The sequence below is a fragment of the Hippopotamus amphibius genome, chromosome 4 (assembly GCF_030028045.1).
Source record: "Hippopotamus amphibius kiboko isolate mHipAmp2 chromosome 4, mHipAmp2.hap2, whole genome shotgun sequence".
NCBI lineage: Eukaryota > Metazoa > Chordata > Mammalia > Artiodactyla > Hippopotamidae > Hippopotamus > Hippopotamus amphibius.
The window spans coordinates 125189369-125210652 of NC_080189.1; the positions used below are offsets into that span (position 1 = coordinate 125189369).

General features: G+C 39.5%; 1 protein-coding gene across 1 annotated transcript in view; it reads right to left on the reverse strand.

Annotated features, from left to right (window-relative positions):
- PRTFDC1 (phosphoribosyl transferase domain containing 1) overlaps positions 1 to 21284 on the reverse strand; it is a 92104-nt gene that overhangs the window by 37898 nt on the left and 32922 nt on the right. The gene's annotated exons all lie outside the window — the stretch shown is intronic.

Genomic DNA, 21284 nt, shown 5'->3' on the forward strand with positions numbered 1-21284 from the left:
AAATGGTACAGCAACTTTGGAAAACAGTTGAGCAGTTTTTAAGAAAGTTAAATGTGTGTCTACTATAAAGTCCAGGCATTCACCCCTAGGTATTTACCCAAGAGAAAAGAAAGCTTATGTCCATATAAAGACCTGTTACAGACGTTCACAGCAGCTGTATTTGTAATAGCCCCAAGCTGAAAACTGCCTCCACGTCCACCAACAGGTGCCAGGGAGGTGGGTTCAGGGGAGGCTGCTGTGCACTAGAAAACAGAAATGCCTCACCCTGGCAAGTGGATGAGTGGATGTGCAAACGGGATCCTGTGCTAAGTGTGCTGTGCCCATGTGTGCCCGTAACAATGCTTGTTGATTGGCCATTTTCAAAGAGGACTTCACATTGGGTTGAATTATTTGAAAATGTAAAAACAAACAAACAAACAAACAAAACAAAAAACCGAAATGAAAAGCTCAGTTTAAAAAAATCGATAAACAGTTTTGATTGATGTTACGTAATTTACACTCTACTGTGGCCAAAAGTTCTAGGAACTTGCTCCAAGTGCTCTGTTTCCACCATAGAGACCAACAAGGCAAACTTCTTTCAGATGTGCTTCTAAATCCCATTCAAGTTGCCAGGGTTCTGATTAAGTCACACTTCTTATGTAAAACTTTTGGCTTGCTTTTCTTTACTCACCACCATCTGTTTCTCCTGCATGTTCACCCCTGATTCTCATCGGCTCAGATTGGCTGTGCACTATGATTTTTACCCTTACAGTCAGAATAAATTCTCTTCTCCTCCCATTTATCTGATGATTAATGCCGCTGGGGCCAATTAGGTAGTGTAGCTGTGGTTCTGTGCTCACAGGCCCTTCCAGCACACGTAACTCAACAGCTGAAATTTAATAACAAGTTGTGGGTCTTATAAATACACTGGTCCACAGTGGAAAGGGACTGAGGTATTTCAGGAGGCAAGAGGCAATGAAAGCAATATTTTTCTTCACAAGAAAACTGACATTTCAGGTTCTATTAAAACATTAGTTATTTCTGGAGCATTAAAGACCTAAAAACAGATCTTGCTACCATTGGCAAACATGGCTAGCTATTAAGGATGCATTAATGATTTCCAAACCTGCCACCCAGGATGTTCGATTTTTATAACTCCGGTTTTTATTTGGCTGAGAAGAATGGGAAGAAGGAGTTTCCAAATTCTCTTAAAACCCTGGGATTTATCTTGATCAATACATAATAAAATCCACCCAAACTATGATCATATAACACCTGCCTTCGTAATGGCACTTTTGACTGACATGAAATGGAAGTAGCACATCCTATATTACATAATGAAAGAAAACTCACTTAAAATTCAAACACAACTTTCAAATACGCAATACTATTATTTTTAGTATTATTATTAAGTATAGTCAACAGGCTGTACGATTCATCATGCTAAGAGAGCAGACCTTGAAAGTTCTCATAAGAAGAAAAAACATTTGTAACTATGTGTGGCGATGAATATTAACTAGACTTACTGTGGAAATCATTAAAACATATTCAAATGCAATTCAGAAGGAAAGTATTCAAACTAAAATAAAAAATTTCATGGGTCCATCTCTTAATAATTAGATAACCATATATATTTAATAAAGTTTTTGAAAACACTGATTCTTCTTATTTTCTTGTAACTAGAAACATATGTTTTGTTAACTTACAATATTATTAATAGCTAACCTTTATTGTAATAGATGCTGTGCTGGGCCTTACTTGCTTTATCCCATTTTCAGATAAGAAAATGGCATCTTAATTAAATAGCTGGTCCAAGCCCACTCACTTGTTGGCAGGGGTGGAATGGGAACCCAGGTTTGCCCATGGCAGAGTTCTCACACTTGATCATTATGGTGAACTTCACAAAAATGATACAAATCTGGGAATTCCCTGGCAGTCCAGTGTTTACGGCTCGGCGCTTTCACTCTAGGGCCCAGGTTTGATCCTGGTCGGGGAACTAAAGCCACGTGGCGTGGCCGAGAAAAAAAAAAAAAAGATAAAATTAATACTAATCAAGTTGGCAATGCTAGTGGCAGCAGTGCTCCAAAATGAAGGCCCGAGGGCTCCTCCCTTATCATGTCCATTGGAAATGTGAGGAGGTCAAGGCAGAGGAAGCACAGACACTGCTTGTCTCCTGGTAACGTTTCTGCGGCCCTCAGACGAAGCATTAGAGTAGGGCAGCCCTGCTGGCCCGCTGGCTGTCGGCACTGCTGTTCAAGCTGTGAGTCATGCTCTTGGGCCTCTGCCTCTGTGGACCCTGAACTGCTTGGGCTTCACCCAGAGACTCTGGAGAGAAGGCGAGGTGAGTCTCGCTCCGTCACGCTCATGTGTAGTCATGGGAATGTAGTGGTTTCTTTTCCCACTTCCTGCAGCTCAAGGTTCTGTGAAAGCACCATGGGGCCAACCCAGGCTTGGAGATGAGGCAGATTGGCTGAGACCCGGCTTCCCACTTACCCAGAGCAGCTCCACTGTTGAGGTTTTAGGGAAGATATCACTTAAAAAGTTTCAGTGCTGAAAAAAACCTTGAGAACCACCAGGTTGCTGGGCATAGTTCAGTGGTTGAGATCATGGCTTTGGAGCTTAATAACATGGGTTCAAGTCCAGATTCAACCACTCCTGGACTGTGCCCCACAGAGCACATCAATACACTCTCTGAAGCTCAAACCTATTCTGGCTCCAGCATAGGAATCAGTGGTTGTTATCAACACTGCCGTCTGGCCCCATTAGTACGTGAAGAGCTAGAGGGGAATTGGGTTACAGTTCAGGAGAAGGGGAAGTAGCTTGTGGTTTGTACAAGACTTGGGGCCTGGCTCCCCCGACAGGTCTGAAGTTAAGAGGAAAGTGTACCTGTGTTAAGTCTTCTAATGATAAAATTCTCCTGTTATAGTTGTAAAGACTGAAGTCTAGAGAAGTTGTGACTTACACCAAGGTTAAATTAGAAACTTATATTCTATAAACTATTCTGTTTCTATGTCCATGTAGCTTTTTTCCTTTCTTCTGGAAATCTCTAAACTTTCTTATTCAAATAAAGTAGTTTTCTATATACGAGGGGACCTGATGTAAGCTTAGGGAAAAGCTGTAGTTCTGGAATACAAGTGCAAGAAAGCCTTAAAACCTACAAGGGATAGAGCTGAGGCTGGTCAAAAAATATATATGTAATATATAGAAATATGAATTTAATATTTAATATATAAATATATATTATATATAATAGACTGGCTAAAAATAAAAATCAACATGCCTTAATGCAATATTTTTAATCCATTACATTAATAATAATGATATAATAGTACAGACTTTATTAAAATTCTTTTTCATATAGTAATTCTCAGACCAACGGGAGCTAGGTCAACACGCACTTAATCTAAAAATAAAATGAAAATAGTGCCTCCCCCTTCTTTCTTATCCTGCGCTGTCACAGTGAAAAATCTCAAGCATCAGCTCTCTTCGGCCACATCACACTCACACCACAGTATGCAGAGAAGGGGCTTTGGCTGGACAACAGGGCACAGAAGCCAATGGCACGTGCTCTAAAGATGCTTCCCGAAGCCTTTATTTGTTTAGTTAGTTAAAATTTTAATAAATGCCAGATTTTGTTTAACCAGTTTATTAAGCTATATTTAAAAATCCAGAATACAGAATGACATATAAACATTGTTATTAGACATATTTTGACTGTTATGTTTTTTGAAAATCTAATGATTTTGGAATTTATTTTTTAGCATCTTTTTTTATTGAACTATAGTTGATTTATAATATTGTGCTAGTTTCAGGTGTACAGCAAAGTGATTTAGGTGTACAGCAAAGTGAATATATATATATATGTTCTTTTTCAGATTCTTGTCCATTATAGGTTATTATAAGATGCTGAATTTAGTTTCCTGTGCTATATAGTAAATCCTTGCTGCTTATCTATTTTATATATAGCAGTATGAATCTGTTAATCCCATATTCCTAATTTATCCCTCTCCCCTACGTTCCCCTTCAGTAACCATAAGTCTCTTTTCTATGTCTGTGAGTCTGTTTCTGTTTTATGTATAGATTCATTTATATTATTTCTTAGATTCCACATATAAGTAACATCATTAATATCTGTCTTTGTCTGACTTACTTCACTTACTATGATAATCTCCAACTCCATCCAATGTTGCTGCAAATGGCAATATTTAATTCTTTTCTATGGCTAATATTCCACTGTACATACCACATCTTTTTTTTGTTGTTGCTTTTCTTTAAGAACTTTTATTGAGATACAATTGACATATAATAAACTGCATATATTTAAAGTGTACAATTTGATAATTTTTTTCTTATTAGTAATGTATATGTGGCAATCCCAATCTCCCAATTCATTCCTCCCCCAGCCCCTGGCTTTCCCCACTTGGTGTCCATGTGTTTGTTCTCTACATTTGTGTCTCTATTTTTGCCTTGCAAACCGGTTGATTTGTACCATTTTTCTATATTCCGCATATATGTGTTAATACACAAATTTGTTTTTCTCCTTCTGACTCATTTCACTCTGTATGACAGTCTCTAGAGCCATCCATGTCTCTATAAATGTCCCAACTGCGTTCCTTTTTACAGCTGAGTAATATTCCATTGTATATATGTGTCACATCTTCTTTGTCCATTCCTCTGTTGATGGACATTTAGGTTGCTTCTACATGAACATTGGGGTGCATGTACCTTTTCGAATTAGAGTTTTCTTCTTTTCTGGATATATGCCCAGGAATGGGATCACTGGATCATATAGTAACTCTATTTTTAGTTTTTTAAAGGAAACTTCATACCGTTTTCCATAATGACTGTACCAATTTATATTCCCACTAACAGTGTAGGAGGGTTCCCTTTTCTTCACACCCTCTCCAGCTCTCCAGAATTTATTTAGAGACTTTTTGATGATGGCCATTCTGACAGGCGTAAGGTGATACCTCATCGTAGTTTTGATTTGCATTTCTCTAATAACTAGCGATGTTGAACACCTTTTAATGTGCCTGTTGGACATCTGTATGTCTTCTTTAGAGAAATGCCTATTTAGGTCTTTTGATTTTGCAATTCACGATCTGAAGAAAACTTATTTGCTTTAATTTCAATTTTTATTAAAAAATTCACTATTATAATAAAGCCAGCTTAGCTCAGAAATTGCTAAGAAAAGTAATATTTAGAAAACATTTTAGCTTTTTCAAGGGCAAAGAAGCCTTTAATTACGAGACCTGGCCTTTCTTCACTCGAGCCTCTTCACGAGGATCCCGGAGTTCACTAAGTTCAACTTCTGACAACGAAATGCTAGATTTAGTCTGCTCCTAATGGAAGGGGAGAAAAAGATGAGAGCAAATGCACTCTATTTGGAACCATGACAGAGGAAGGACAGAACGCGAGTCATTCAGTCTGCAATGAGGGGCACTGTGCATCTGTGAAATCCAAGGGCATTTCAACTCCATACCAGAAGGACAAACAATTGTGAGTGCGTTAAAAAATTGAGAGCAATCTGGGTCAAAAGAAAGTCTCCTTAGTGTCAGTTTCCCTGCCAGTGAAAGGGCTTTCCCATCCACCCTGCAGTCACCACATCTAAGCTTAACCAATCCAGACCAGTGAAAGCAGAAAAGCTCCTGCTACCTGCTGTCATGTCTTAGGATGTTTGCTCTTCCCCTCCTCTCGGAACAAAGAATGTTGTTGGTATTTTGGATCAAAATTAAGCAACGTGATGTTGCCGTGACAGAACCCTGCGATGGCAGGAAACTCTGTTAGCGTTCTGATAGAGTGAGTCAGTCAGCCACAGAGGCCCAGCGGCGTGATAACTGGGCAGCCAGCATGATGCTCTAAAACGTGAAGGAAATCCAGGGCTTCTTTATAAGAATGACCTGTTTTTCCCAAGAAGTACAAACTGAAAAAGCAATAAGTTGGCACTTTGTGCCTACAAAATTGAGAAACATTAAAGTAATAGAATGACAATATCCCGAGGTGGTGACAGTGTGAAGAAAAAAAAAAAAAGACACTTGCATGAACCGCTGTTGGGAATACACATTAAATGCCAACTGTTTGGCAGGGAAATCTGGTGATAAAGTATCAAAGGCCTTCCAAGTGCACACGGTTTTAGTAGCAAGCCTACTGAAAGGATCAGAGATGTGCACAACATTTTGTGATAAGGATGTGTTGGGCTTCATTGGTGGTGCAGTAGTTAAGAATCTGCCTGCCAGTGCAGGGGACACAGGTTCGATTCCTGGTCCGGGAAGATCCCACATGCCACTGAGCAACTAAGTCCATGCGCTACAACTACTGAGCCTGTGCTCTAGAGCCCGAGAGCTACAACTACTGAAGCCCGTGCGCCTAGAGCCCGTGCTCCACAACAAGAGAAGCGACCACACTGAAAAGCCTGTGTACCGCAACAAAGAGTAGCCCCCACGTGCCGTAACTAGAGAAAAGCCCATGTGCAGCAACGAAGATTTAATGCAGCCAAAAATAAATAAATACATAAATAAATACATACATAAATAAAAGGATGTGTATCACAGCTTTATTTACGATGTAGGAACACTTTGAGCGATCTAAGTATCTAATAATAGTGGGCTACCTGAAAAATCTGTAAACATATGCATATGATGGGATGCTTGCCAGCCATTAAAAGTCATATCATAAATTACTCTTCTAAAAATATTTTATTATTTCTTCCAGTTTTATTGAGATATAATTGACACACAGCTCTGTATAAGTTTAGGGTGCACCACATAATGATCTGACTTACATCGTGAAGTGACAACCACAAGTTTAGCAAGCACCCATTATCGCAAATAGATACAAAAATAAAGAAATAGAAAAAAAAGTTTTTTCTTGTGATGAGAACTCTTAGGATTTACTCTCTTAACAACTTTCATATATAACAGACAGCAGTCAATTATATTCATCACGTTGTACATTACTAGTACATTTTTTATCTTGTAACTGGAAGTTTGTACCTGTTCACCATCTTCATCCAATTCCCCCCTCTCCCTCCCAACTCCTGCCTCTGGTAACCACAAATCTGACCCCTTTTTCTATGAGTTTGAAATTATTCTTTTTGATACGTGTGCAACTCAGGATTTTCTCAAGTGCAAGTGATAGGAAGCTCATTTGAACTAATTTGAACAGGAAGGCAACTGATTAAAGGAAAAGCTGAACGATTAAGCTCGGGGAAGGCAGGATGGGTACAGGGCATCCTGGACCAGGGACTCAGGTAGCCTCAGGACCCTCTCTTTCTCATGTGTCTGCTTCCACTCCATCTCTGGGTTCATCCTAACAACCTCGCTACCCAAGAGAAAACAATTCCCCCCTGTGATACATTCCAAGGAAGACTGGATTGGTCTGGTTTGCATCACACGTCTGTTCCAATCATTGTATACGTGACCTGGAAGGATTAGCCTGCCTTGTGTCAGTAACCACTCTGAGATCAACCGCTGTGATCGAGCGGGCGATTTGGAACCCCTGTGAGAGGTGTGGAGAGGATGGAATAGCACAGTCAGGGCCACCTGGGCAGTTGCTAGGACCTGGGGAGCCACTCCAATGTCGTCTCCCACAAGTTCAGTTGATGATATCATTTGTCAGGGCTTCCTTTCCACAATAGCTGGACCTAGTCTTTTTGCGAGGTTAGAGAGGAACTTTGTCTTACTTCATTTCACATAGAGGGATTCCTTTGGTGGTTGGGAAGTGCCCTGGGATAAAGGGCACTGGATAGGGGTTACCTTGTGTATGACTATCTCCAGCCACATTGCTTGAATGGGACCAGGCAGATGAACTGATGAAAGACTTCATATCTTTCACAAAGCATAGTGGGTAAGAGCTGGTTATGGGAAATAGCAAGTTATCTATGACACTGAAATCTAGCATTTCTAAAACATACTGATTTCTAACCAGAAAGTGGACTCTATCATGCTATCATTAGAGATGTCACGATGAACCACATACTTTAGAGAGAGAGAAAGAGAGAAATTCAACATGAGTCTTTAAAAATCCAAGATTTCAAGACAGTAGAGACAGATGACATGATAGATGATGGTCATTTTAAACATGTTGCCACAGCAGTGAAATGCTCTAATTCCATTAGAGAACAGCAAACAGTGTTGCAGGAAGTATTCCAAATTAAACAATACTGCTGCTTTTATGGATTTTCTTTATTGTTCAGATGTGGGTATCTATGGACTCTTACCTACTAAGATTGGACGATTTGGGAAGTATGTTGAAGATGAATTGGAAATGAATGCATGGATTTTATTTATGAAGAGAACAGATCTGTAGAGATTGCTAGCTGGTGAAGGTTTGAAAATCAACTAAAAAAAAACAAAACTTTAGTTATTGCTTACTGTCCATCAATAGGCAGAATTCCACAGCTCCCCTAATTACCTGATGCAACGTAATTCTCCCTTTCGAAAAACACACCATTTATTTTATTTCTTATATTGGTAAGTTGAGAGAACTTAAATATTTGCCTCTTCAGAGTTTCTTTCCAAATACAAATTCTTGTGGAAACCTAAGCCAATATTGAGGAGATGTGAGAAAAAAAACCATGGCAGTTGTGTTGGTCCAAAGTTCCTTCAAGCCCTGGATGTCGGGGGTCACATGTCATTTCATGCCTCAGCTCAAACAAGAATGGAAACCAAAAAACCAGAAACTCTGAAACTGCACCTCTGCTGCTGATTTTTTATATAAACTTAGGTAACTTAGTATTTTTGCAACTAAATTTTTCCCATCAATTTCTGCAGCTCCTGAGAAGTTGCCCTCTTGCTCTGGCTAATTAACAGACAAGCAATACCTCAGACCCTTCTAGAGTGAACATAAAGAAAGAAGAATGTGCTAATCTGGTGACCAAAAAAATGCTCTTTGGGATACATAGCTCTTTATTTTAAATAGTCTATTCAACTCCATTCATTGAATTAAAAACAAATCAGTCATTTCTCCTACAAACCAAATCAATAAATCTATATAACATTACTTACAAGCACAGTGAGTTTGGATTTTAGTTGCTAAATTTTGTGCATGTTTATTTTCAGAATAAAAAAAAGCAGAGTAACTGGGCTGAGTGCTATTTAAAAAGACTCGGGATGCACATTTTATATAAATAAAATCTATGCATAAAGGCTGCATTTAAAAAGGAAGAACCTGGCTTCCTGTGCATGTCCTTAAGAAAGGAAATTACTTCATGGCCACCTATCATGAACTGGTGTTTGAAATTAGAATTTGAAATTTCTAGTCTGAAAGTTGAATCTCAAACTATCATAGTACAAAGTAACTACAACCTGGAAATCATAATTTAGCATTGGAAATGTGTCTCGTCTTCTAAAACTCTTCACAATCATATGCCTCAAACATCATCACCTAATTTAATAGGGAATTGTATCTTGGTTCCTTTATGTGTGCATAGTGGTTCACAGGCCACAATTAAAATCTCTCAATTGTCAGGTTCTTGTTTCTTGAATGGTTGAGCAGGGAAACATCAAGTCAGTAAGAAAAAAGGAACCTGCAACTGTGTGAGAAAGAAACCAAGTGGGTGTTTCTTTTCTGGCAGAATGTCAGCAATTAGAAGAGTAAAGAAACCAGCAAGGGTGAGAGCGTGTGCATGCTGTCACAGTAAGACAAAAGTAGAAGTTACTGATGGAAAGCTGCTTTTAAGGAGAGATGACTACCACTGCCTAACCTCACTAATACACACTGAAGTGTGTTTTAAAAAAGGCTGAAATAGAACATTTCTAATCTTTCCCATCTCGTGGTACTAGTCACACCTAGAATGTCTTATTGTTGTATTAAATCACTGCACTTGCAGTGAATTTCTCTTCTTGAACATCTATGAATATCCAACACCCCAAATAAGATGGTCTAAAGGCATGATGACTTGTCACAGGAGGTATCCATCCACAAGGTCCAAAGCCCCAGAATCCCTCCCACGGACAACACTGCAATTCCTGCACCGTTAATCTGGGGCAAGTCTGCACAGTCAGAGTTGCTTCTGGCAGTGAAAATTCTGCAGCAGCAAATCCGGATGAAAGAAGGCAGTTGATGGCTTGGAGCAATGGATGGATTACTCATCAAAGCTGCCCGTTTAGCTGGATGGTAGAGGGATGGGATTGCCCAGGATTTTTTTTTTTCCCATTAATCTTTAAATTGCTCTTTTGCAAAGTGACAACTCACATTCTAGTCAGGCATGAATCTCTGCCTGGTTAGTACCATTGGCCAACTCACAGAGCCGTAGATTCGTGCCAACAGCTCAGTACGGGGGGCCCAGTTCGTTTTTATCTGCTCTGTGGCCACAGGCTGCACCCTCAACTACAGTCCATCATTTTGAAAAAGTGGGTGTCACTGCAATCTTAGAGCAGGAATAACTTCTAGCAATTGTCCACGTCTGTGCTCTCAAGGAGGAGAAACCCAGTCAACTTCTGTCCGAGACTCTGTGACTCACTAGGTCACATCAGAACCAGAACTAGAATCTACTCTTTGTAAATCCAATCCAGTGCAAATGGCCTCTCTGGCTCTTTCTAGAAGCCCTAGAGGAAGTTGCCTTTTACATTTGTCTTCACACTTGGAACCAAAGAGAGTGACACTAAAGCTTAGAGAGCTTTCTTCTTTCGCCACACAGTGATACCGTCTTAGGAACAGGAGCTAGGAGTGAAAGTAAGCAGGTGTCGTCTAACAAGATCATAGTTAGGTTCCTTCCTCCCTCATTTTCTTGGTGCTGCACCATGGTGGCTGGCTTAGGTAGTCATTCATTTATTCTTTCAACAAATATCGACTGATTCCTCTAAGACCATAAAAGACTTGAGTAGATTATTCAGCACAGATTTCCCACTATGAATGGAATAACTCAGCATAGAGACTTCTGTGAGAAATGATTGGATCATCTTCACAATGAATTTTTTGCTCAGTATTATTTATTGGGCATCCCTTAAAGTTTGAAAACTAAAACAACAAGGACCTACTGTATAGCACAGAGAACTATATTCAACATCTTGTAATGTTCTATAATGGAAAAGAATCTGAAAAAGTGTATATATATATACACACACATAACCGAATCACTTTGCTGTACACCTGAAACACTGTAAATCAACTATTCTCCAACAAAGAAGTTGAAAACTAATACCGAAGCCATTGGTAACGTTCTATTTGTAGTTAACTGGTAATGATTATACAAGTGTATTCATAGTTACTTGGTGAAAAATTCATTGAGCAGTACACTCACAATTTGAGCTCTTTTCTGCATGTAATTATGCTTCAATAAAACATTTTAATTAAATTAAAAATTTTTTCCCATTAAAAAAATTGTGATATAGTTGATTTGCAATATTACATAAAGTTTAGATGTACGACATAGTGATTCAAAATTTTTAAAGGTTATATTCCATTCACAGTTATTACAAAATCTTAGCTATATTCCTAGCATTGTACAATATATCCTTGTAGCTTATTTATTTCATACAAAGTAGTTTGTATAGTTTATACCTCTTAATCCCCTACCCCTACCGTGCCCTCTCCCCACCCTCTCCCCACTGGTAACCACTAGTTAGTTCTCTATACCTGTGATTCTGTTTCCTTTCTGTTATATTCACTAGTTTGTTTTTTTAGATTCCACATATAAGTGAGATCACATAGTCTTTCTCTGCCCGACTTCTTTCACTATGTCTAATACTCATCCTCTAGGCCCAGAGGGTCAGGGCCAACTCCTCAGAGGCTGTCCAGGCCCATCTTTGCAGACCTGCTTCGTATCACATCCCTTGCACCTGATCCTTCATCCATCCTGTCCCTGTGCAGTGGCAGATGCTGCTTTCTCAGCCTAACTCCTGTCTCTTGTCTGCAGAGTCCTACTCTGCGTTCATGACTCAGCTAAGGAAGCCTCCCCAGCCTTCTCTCTGCTCCCCATGCTTTGTGTAGATGCCTGATGACAGTGTGGCTGCCAGGTCCTCTCCAGAGTCCAGAGAGGCCTGGGACACCCATCACATGAGGATCCTTATATGCTGGATATGAAGAAATACTAAGAATTACAAAAATGTGGTATAATATGAATACTAATGTAACACGTGCACATGCTAACATGTAACACACACACACAGACTCCTAGACACAGATGGGCCTCGCTGATACCTGGAACTAATGACTTTTTTTTTTTTTTTAATTTTAATTTTATTTATTTATTTATTATTTTTTTCTGGGGGGGGTACACCAAGTTCAATCATCTGTTTTTATACACATATCCCCATATTCCCTCCCTCCCTCGACTCCCCCCCCACCCTCCCTCGAGTCCCCCCCATCCTCCCCGTCTCAGTCCTCTAAGGCATCTTCCATCCTTGAGTTGATCTCCCTTTGTTATACAACAACTTCCCACTGGCTATCTATTTTACAGTTGGTAGTATATATATGTCTGTGCTACTCTCTCGCTTCGTCTCAGCTTCTCCTTCACCCCCCCGCCCCCTCCCAAACCTCGAGTTCTCCAGTCCATTCTCTGCATTTGCGTCCTTATTCTTGTCACTGAGTTCATCAGTACCATTTTTAGATTCCGTATATGTGAGTTAGCATACAATATTTGTCTTTCTCTTTCTGACTTACTTCACTCTGTATGACAGACTCTAGGTCTATCCACCTCATAACATATAGCTCCATCTCATTCCTTTTTATAGCTGAGTAATATTCCATTGTATATATATGCCACATCTTCTGTATCCATTCATTTGTTGATGGGCATTTAGGTTGCTTCCATGTCCTGGCTATTGTAAATAGTGCTGCAATAAACATTATGGTACATGTTTCTTTTGGGATTATGGTTTTCTTTGGGTATATGCCCAGTAGTGGGATTACTGGATCATATGGTAGTTCTATTTGTAGTTTTTTAAGGAACCTCCAAATTGTTTTCCATAGTGGCTGTACCAACTTACAATCCCACCAACAGTGCAGGAGAGTGGAACTAATGACTTTTATGAGTGAATGAATGAGTTTGTCTTACTATGTGGAACAAAGAGAATAATATCTCCCTTGGTAAATGGCCAGAATAGGGACCACAGAGAAGGAACACAAAAGGCTCTCTTTAATTCTTTGATATCCTTGGCATTTCTGCTAAGAGGCCAGTGAACTGGAACATTTTTATTTATCAAGGAAATAAAAATGAGATTGCTACAAGACCTCATTTCACAGCAACAAGACATGTAAGAGCTGTGCCTCAGCTGTTCCTTAGAACTGTCTTGAGGGCCACTGGCTGCTTGCTCCCATTTAAGCATCGCAGGCCCTGGTTCTGAAAAGCATGGGGTCAGAGGAATCGAGAAATGGACAAGATGTCAGGCGATCCTGGCACTTTTCCTGGTTTTGCTGCTAGTTTATCTTTCCTTAAATGTATTTCTTTGCAATGTGGGCATATAGTTATGTCGTAGTTATATCCGCTCAGGATATAAAGCAGCTTATGTCTTACTTTCTTGAATATAAAAGTCACATGAACACATACAGAAAAATGGGATAGTGTAGATAAGTATAAAAATGGAAAATGACCCAGGAAATGGAGACAGAGAGAGAGTGAGTTTATGAGTTGGAGTTCCCATAGGATAAAAGTATCTGACTTGAATCACTTCAAGGCAAATTCTTCAGAAAAAAATCATTTCTACGGAAATAGCAACATCATTATTTTTGGAGCTGTTATACTTCCACTTGAGCTCTGAAAATCCCTAAAAGCTTCAACACCACTGAAGAAGTTATAGTCTTTCAAATGTAATGTCTAACAATAAAGAAAAATATTTGGAATGATTGTTTTCCTTCTTTCTCTTTCTGTCCGTTTTCGTTTTAAAACTGCATCCCAGTACATTTCAGAGTGAAGTATTCTAACCCAGTATAAATAGAGAATACAGAATAAAAGACTATTTCATTCTGGAGCCAGGCAATGAAATGTCATGACCTTTGCCCTCAGAGTTTGATTTTCAGTAAAATTTCTTTATAGAGTTTTCTAGCAACCAAGTGTTTTGAGCATTAAATGTGGGAAAATTTTACTTGAGGGCAACATTGCTTTCTAGGATATGGTCCAAGACATTTAACCTGAATGCTGAATAGGGCCTTTTAGAATAAAGTTCCACTGACCATGGCTCCATCTATAACAAAGTCCCCCAAGGCCCAGGGCTACATCACATGCTTCTATGCCCAGCGCTGTGGTACACAAGACCCTCAATACATTTTTTATGAATTGCATGTAACTGAACAGGCCTTCTATCCTTTACTGAATTAAGGACTGGAAGACTCCATGCTGTATTTCAAGGCAATTTTTTAATGTCTAAACAGTGTTTCTTTACATATTTTGAAATTTTTCACAATCTTAGGCAGGAAGAAATATACCAAAGTATCCCGTTTTTTTCCCTAAGGAATGCCGGCACAGCCAGGACTAGAAGGGGCTGGGAAGGGCTGAGTGCTGGAACTTTCCATGTGCAACTGTGTCCTTCACTGGATGTGAGACTTATTTCCACTTGGGCCCTGGTAACCGAGGTGGGATGTGGAGGCAACAGATGAGCATTAGGAGTTAACCCCTTTCCCAAATAGCCTCTTTGATTCCAGCTACGTTGAGGAAAATAGATCTCTGCTGGAGTGAGGATGCAGGAAAGAGGGCAGCCGTTTGAATCATCAACTCCCACCCTCAGATGATCAACCTTAAACAGGGCATCTAACCTTCCTGAGCCTCAGTCACCTCATATGTTAAGTGGAGATAAGAACATCTACCTCAAAGATTAGAGAGATATTGCAGGACTTTTTAATAAGCAGCTGGGATGCATGCTCTCTTTTTATTATAAAAATATCCATTACCTGTGATCTCACTGTTCAGCATTCATTTGTTGGCACTATTTCCCTTATTGGGCTATGGGGCCCTTTAAGGACAGGGATTGCGTAGAGCTTGTGTTTTCACAGGATCTAGCAGAATCACCGATGCACAGACTTTCAGCAAATGTCAGTCGGAAGGATGAATTTTAAAATATTGCATATATTTCTTAATTTTTACAGCTTTGTGATGGGTGGGGGGGTGGGAGGGAGGATGTCCCTTTCTTCCAATAGTGAAAGACTAGTATGCTATTCCTGGCACTAAATTTAGGTTTCAAAGGTTCTTGTTCCATATTTACCATCTATATTGAAAAATGACACTTTGTTTCATTTTGCCTATTGAAAGTCCATGAAACCCTTACACCTCAATGAAATTAGGTGGGGGCTAATTTAGCAGTACAAGGACCTTTCTCAATGCCATGGCCAGACTCTATCAACAATGCTGTGTTCTCATGCAGATTTAGTCCAATAAAATGAAAAGAAATTTGTCCAATGAGCTGAACAATGGCAGAAGGTGGGGTCTCAGCAAATTAAGGACAATTATTAGCTTGACAACTTACATATATTTTAAGGACTAGGGGAAGAATGAAGAATGGTTGAGGAAAGGGCATAAAGCCGGAAAACCTAAGATTTAATTCTGGTTTTTACCAATCACAAGCTGGGTGACCACAAGCAAGTCATTTAACAACTCAGAGATTTTTACCTTGTTATGTATGTGATGGGGATAATGATACCTGTATGAAGGCTATGGAAAATTAAGATAACGTATGTGAAAATGCAGTGTATGATCACAGTCAACCCCGTAATCGATGTTAGTTCAGTGAGAATCAACTAAAAACCTGGAATTTCTTGTTGTTGGTATGACAGCAAGCCTTTCTCTCCCCTCAGGAATATCTAATTATAGATCTGTTCAGCTTTAATGAAATCAAGCGTTCAAAAATGCAAGTCTACAAAATGGTTCAAGCCCACTTATTTCACTGCAAAAGGCTACTTGACCCTATGAATTGTTATTGGATTCCACTAAATAAAAACTGAACTTAAGGCAACTAAAATTCAATACAGTTTACAAAAATAGTTATTAAACATGACTTTTCAGATTAAGGGAAAAAAAACTAAACCAGTAACAATGGTTTTCATTTTACAAGCAGGAGAGAGGCAGCCAGAGAGTTTAGTAGCTCTTTTCAAGACTGCTTATACACTGTACACCTGTGCATTTATTTATTGAATCTCAAACAATTAACATGTACTAACCTCAAAAACAAAGACAGTGATATTTAGAACTACTTTTTAAAAAGCCGGCTCTTTTGAGGTTTAATTTATATATACCAATTTTGAGCATATAATTCAATGAGTTTCGACAAATGTATACAGCTAAGTCTCCATCACCACAATCATGATAAGGAATACTTCTGTCACTCAAGGAGCTCCCTGTGCCCCTTCTGGTTCCCTCCTCTCTACCTGCAGCCTTTGACAAACATTGTTCTGCTTGCTGTTATGATAGTTTTGGGTTTTTTTTTTTTTTTTAAAGAACTTCACTGAAATGGAATCATACAGTATGTAGCTTTACCAGTCTGGCTCTTTTATATAGCAGAATGCATTTGAGATTCATCCATGTTGCTGTATTATTCTTTGCAAGTACCTCATTCTTTTTAATTGCTGAGTAGTATTCTGTTCATGGAAGTACCACAGTTTACCCCTCCTCTGGTTCATGGATACTTGGATTATTTCCAGTCTTAGTTATTATGAATAAAGTTGCTATGAACATTTGTATACAAGTCTCTGTGTAAAACATTTTTATTTCACTTGGATAAGTGCTTAGGAACAGAATTATTGCATCATATGGCAAGTGCATATTTAATTTTATAAGAAATTACCAAAGAGTTGCATTTTTATAGTGTAGATCTGTTATTTATTTATTTATTTATTTATTTATTTATTTATTTATTTATCTTTGGCTGCGTTGGGTCTTAGTTGTGGCATGCACGCTTCTCTCTAGTTGTGGCCTACAGGTTTCCTCTTCTCTAGCTGTGGTGCACAGGCTCCAGGCTGGGCTCTCAGTTGAGGTGCTCCAGCTCCACAGTTGTGGTGCGTGGGCATAGCTGCCCCGTAGCATGTGGGATCTTAGTTCTCTGACCAGGGATCTAACCCGTGTCCCCTGCATTGGAAGGAGGATTCTTTACCACTGAACCACCAGGGAAGTCTCCACCAAAGAGTTTTTTAAAATGGTTATACCATTTTACATTCCCACCAGCAGTGTATGAGGGTTCCGATTTCTCGACATCATCTTCTGACTCTTTGATTATAGGTACCCTAGTGGGTGTGAAGCGGTATCTCACTGTGGTTCTGATGTGCATTTCTCTGATGGCTAATGATGCTGCGAATCTCCCTGTGTTCTCATTTGCCACTTGTATATCTTTTTTGGTGGGCGGCCTATTCAAATCTTTTGCTTATTTTTAAAAATTGGGTTATGTGTGTGTCCTCCTATTAACGAGTTGTAAGAATTCTTTACATGCGTGCATACAAGACCTTTACCAGATATGCTTTGCAAATATTTTTCTCCAATTGGTGCCTGAGTCCCAAACCTTAGAGTCAGCCTTGACACCTCTCATTCTCTTTCCTTTCACAGTCCAATCCTCCCAGCTCTATTTTAAAATGTATCTAGAATCTGACACTTCTCACCTGCTCCTGCTCTGCTCCACCATCTCTCACTGGGATTATTGTAGAAACCTCTTAACTGGTCTCCCTTCCCCCTTCATTCTATTCTTTTTTTTTGACTAATTAATTAAGTAATTTATTTATTGGCTGCATTGGGTTTTCGTTGCTGCACGTGGGCTTTTTCCAGTTGCAGTGAGCGGGGGCCACTCTTCACTGTGGTTCGTGGGCCTCTCATTTTGGTGGCTTCTCTTGTTGCAGAGCACGGGCTCCAGGCGCATGGTAGTTGTGGCACATGGGCTCAGTAGTTGTTGCTCATAGGGTCTAGAGTCCAGGCTCGGTAGCTGTAGTGCACGGGCTTAGTTGCTCCGTGACATGTGGGATCTTCCTGGACCAGGGCTCAAACCCGTGTCCCCTGCATTGGCAGGTGGATTCTTAACCACTTCACCACCAGGGAAGTCCCCCTTCATTCTATTCTAAACATAGCATCCTGAGTAAATCAAAAGTGAGATCCTGTCACTTTTCCACTCAAAACCCTGCAAAGTCTTCTCTTTACTAAGTCAAAAACTACAGTTAAAAAGACAGAGAAAATGTTTACATTTTCATTTCAGAAAATATTTCCCACTTACATGTCTTAAAATTAGGCTTGACAGCACAGTATAACAATCTTTTCACTAAATCAAATAGGAAGGATTTCAAGTATGGCCTCTCGAATGGTTCTGACACCATTTGCCACTGAAATTTCAGCCTCTTTTATTTATTTATTTATTTATTTATTTATTTATTTATTTATGTCTGCATTGGGTCTTTGTTGCTGTGCACGGGCTTTCTCTAGTTGTGGCGAGCGGGGGCTACTCTTCATTGTGGTGCGCGGGCTTCTCATTGTGGTGGCCTCTCTTGTTATGGAGCACGGGCTCTAAGCCCAAGGGCTTCAGTAGTTGCGGCTTGCAGGCTCTAGAGTGCAGCCTCAGTAGTTGTGCCACATGGGCTTAGCTGCTCCACAGCATGTGGGATCTTCCCAGAACAGGGCTGGAACCTGTGTCCCCTGCATTGGCAGGCAGATCCATAACCTCTGCACCACCAGGGAAGCCCTGAAATTTCAGCCCCTTTATGGGGTAACACTATCTTTTCTAGGGCTGCCCAGTTTCCAAGACAGAGTCACCCAGTAGAGGAACCCTATGCTGAAAAAGAGATAACTTTGTAATTGGCTTCCTCTTGTTAGTTCAAAGTTGGGTTAGCAAAGAGAGGGGAATGTAAAGCTGTCAGGGAATAACATCAAACAATCTTAAAGTTCCTTTAAGCTTGACACATTAAATAAATTCATGTGTATGTTAGGTTTATGAGATGCTTAATGCAATTTTTAATTATAATAAATGTGTCATTTCTGCCAGAAACGACACTTTTGAGTTAGCTTAAGTGATTTCTAATGCCCCCATTAGAATGTATTTTCATTCAGATTATAGTCAGATGCTAATAAGGGTAAAGGTCACTCTGGCAATGATTTTGAAGTGATTTTTAGAATCTCGTTACCTCTCATATAGGGACTAGAAAGCATATAAGTGAAGGTCAGGAAACATACAAAGAGCTGCTCATTCAAGATGCACAAACAAATTTTTCTCTGAGTCACATGTGAAGAAATAGGATTTCCATGGTTATTATTAAAGAGAGTTAGGAGATTTTAAACTTTAGGAACTAATGGCGTTTTATTTTCCCTCTGGGGAAGTTACTTGACTTCTGTGAATATCCGTTTGTTTGAATTTTTTTATGTTGATAAATTAAATGACCACGAACTGTAATGCAAAAACAAAATCCAAAACCAACACTGCCCTATGAACCTCTCAGCTCAAATGTTTCAATGCCATAAAGTTTCAGAGTCAAGTCAGTTAGAAAAAACAAATTGTAGAGCCAGGACTTGAAATTACATATTTAAATAAGAAAATGAAGTCAATAATAGCTACAAGCAAACATTGTTTTAGGACATAGAACCCATTTGCTAAATTTCTAAATATTTTACTCAAGTGTAAGGAATGTGACACTTTCTACTACAAAGATTCCAGTTTGGTCTGAGCTACTGTGAAAATAAAAAGAAAGTCATAACGTACGTTCACAAAATTATTTCTTAGGCATTTGCTATCTGCTTTCTGTTTTGTGATCCAGTGAGAATAGACCCAACACCCATGTGTACACAGTGTTCTAAAGTACAATAAAAATGCATAAGAGTGAGAGGAAAACATAAAATGAAGGTGAGTTTATGGCCATTGAGTGCCTTACGAAGATGTACTTCTTGGCCTGGCAACATCCTTAGGCAGCAAGGTGTTCTCTCCTGCTCAAGGTTTCTGCCCTCAGCATCCCAGGGGTGTGGTATTATCTTAACCTCAACACATGCTATGATCTGGTTTAAAGAGCAGAGTTTAAGAGAAGTCAGTGAAATTTGTTTTGGAATATATTGAGAAAATATGGCCTTGAGCCCTGCTCTACTTCTTACAAGGTTTGGGCCATAAGAAATGCCTTTCAAAGAATTTTACTGAAACTGCAGGCACAGCCAACTCCTACTCCAACTAGGTTCATGTCAACAAATGTTTCATCTTTTCCACATCAAAGCAAGTGGCCTCTACCTCAGATCTAACTAGGATATTATACAATAATAATAATGATGATGATGATGATAATGATAATAATAAATCATAGTTATTTATTGATCATTATCGATTTGCATGAATCTGTACTAGGGGTCTTCTACAGGCCATCCAACTTATTGCTCATGAAATCCTCACGTGAGATAGACATGAACAGACTTATTTTATAGATGAGAACACTCAGATTCAGAAAGACCTAGTAACTTGGTACCAAAATGAGTACCACTTGGTATTGGAATTTGCATCAGATGCATCTTTATTCTAAAGTTTGTGCTTATGGCTTCCATATTCTTTTTTATTACACTTGCCTTTTCAAAGACCTCTGACATTTGGACAGGGAAATGGGTCTTCTAGCTTCCTTAGCCATGCTTCCAAATAAATAAGAGCTTCAGAGAGAACTGCTACTCAACTTAAATGGTAAAACCAGAGCTTCTTATTTTCCTCTTAATGACCCTGTCCAACATTTGGCTTCTATTTCCCCAAAGGCATGTTAGAATTGCACACGTCTCCTGGGCAAGGAGTCATTTCCAATGTTGCACCGCACTTCCTATGACTGGTTGTCTAGGTGAGCTGCTATTGCTGACAGCATTGTCTGCTGAACCTGTCCTCTCTTTGTTCCTTAAGACAGTTGGGCTCTTGTCAAGGTGACTAACAAGTTCCATCTTGCTAAATCTGGAGGTCAATTTTCAATCTTCTTGCTTGATTGATCAGCTGCACTTTTTATCAGCCACACCTTCACTTGGTTTGTAGGACATGATTCCCTGGTGGCTTCTCCTCCAACTCCTGTGCTAGTTTCTTCTTGTCCTCCTAGTTTCTAAATATTAGGATGCCCCAGGGCTCAGTCCTTGGATCTCTTCTCCACCTACTCCCTGGGTGACCTAATCCTTTATCATGGCTTTAAATCCCTTCTATACATTGACCTCTTCATCTGCAACCTTTTCTCTGAACTCCAGACTGGCATATCCAGCTGCTGTTCAAGAGGAAAAATAGCTTGAAACCAAACTCCTGCTTTCCTTTCCAAACCTCCACTTTTTACTCTCTTCCTCATTTTAGGCAAATGGCAGCTCAGTTCTTACCATTGCTCAGGCCCCAAACCTGGAAGTCACTCTCGAAACACTATGTCAAATCCATCAGCAGCAAATTTGGCTGATGATTTTGGCTTTACTCTAAGACATATAC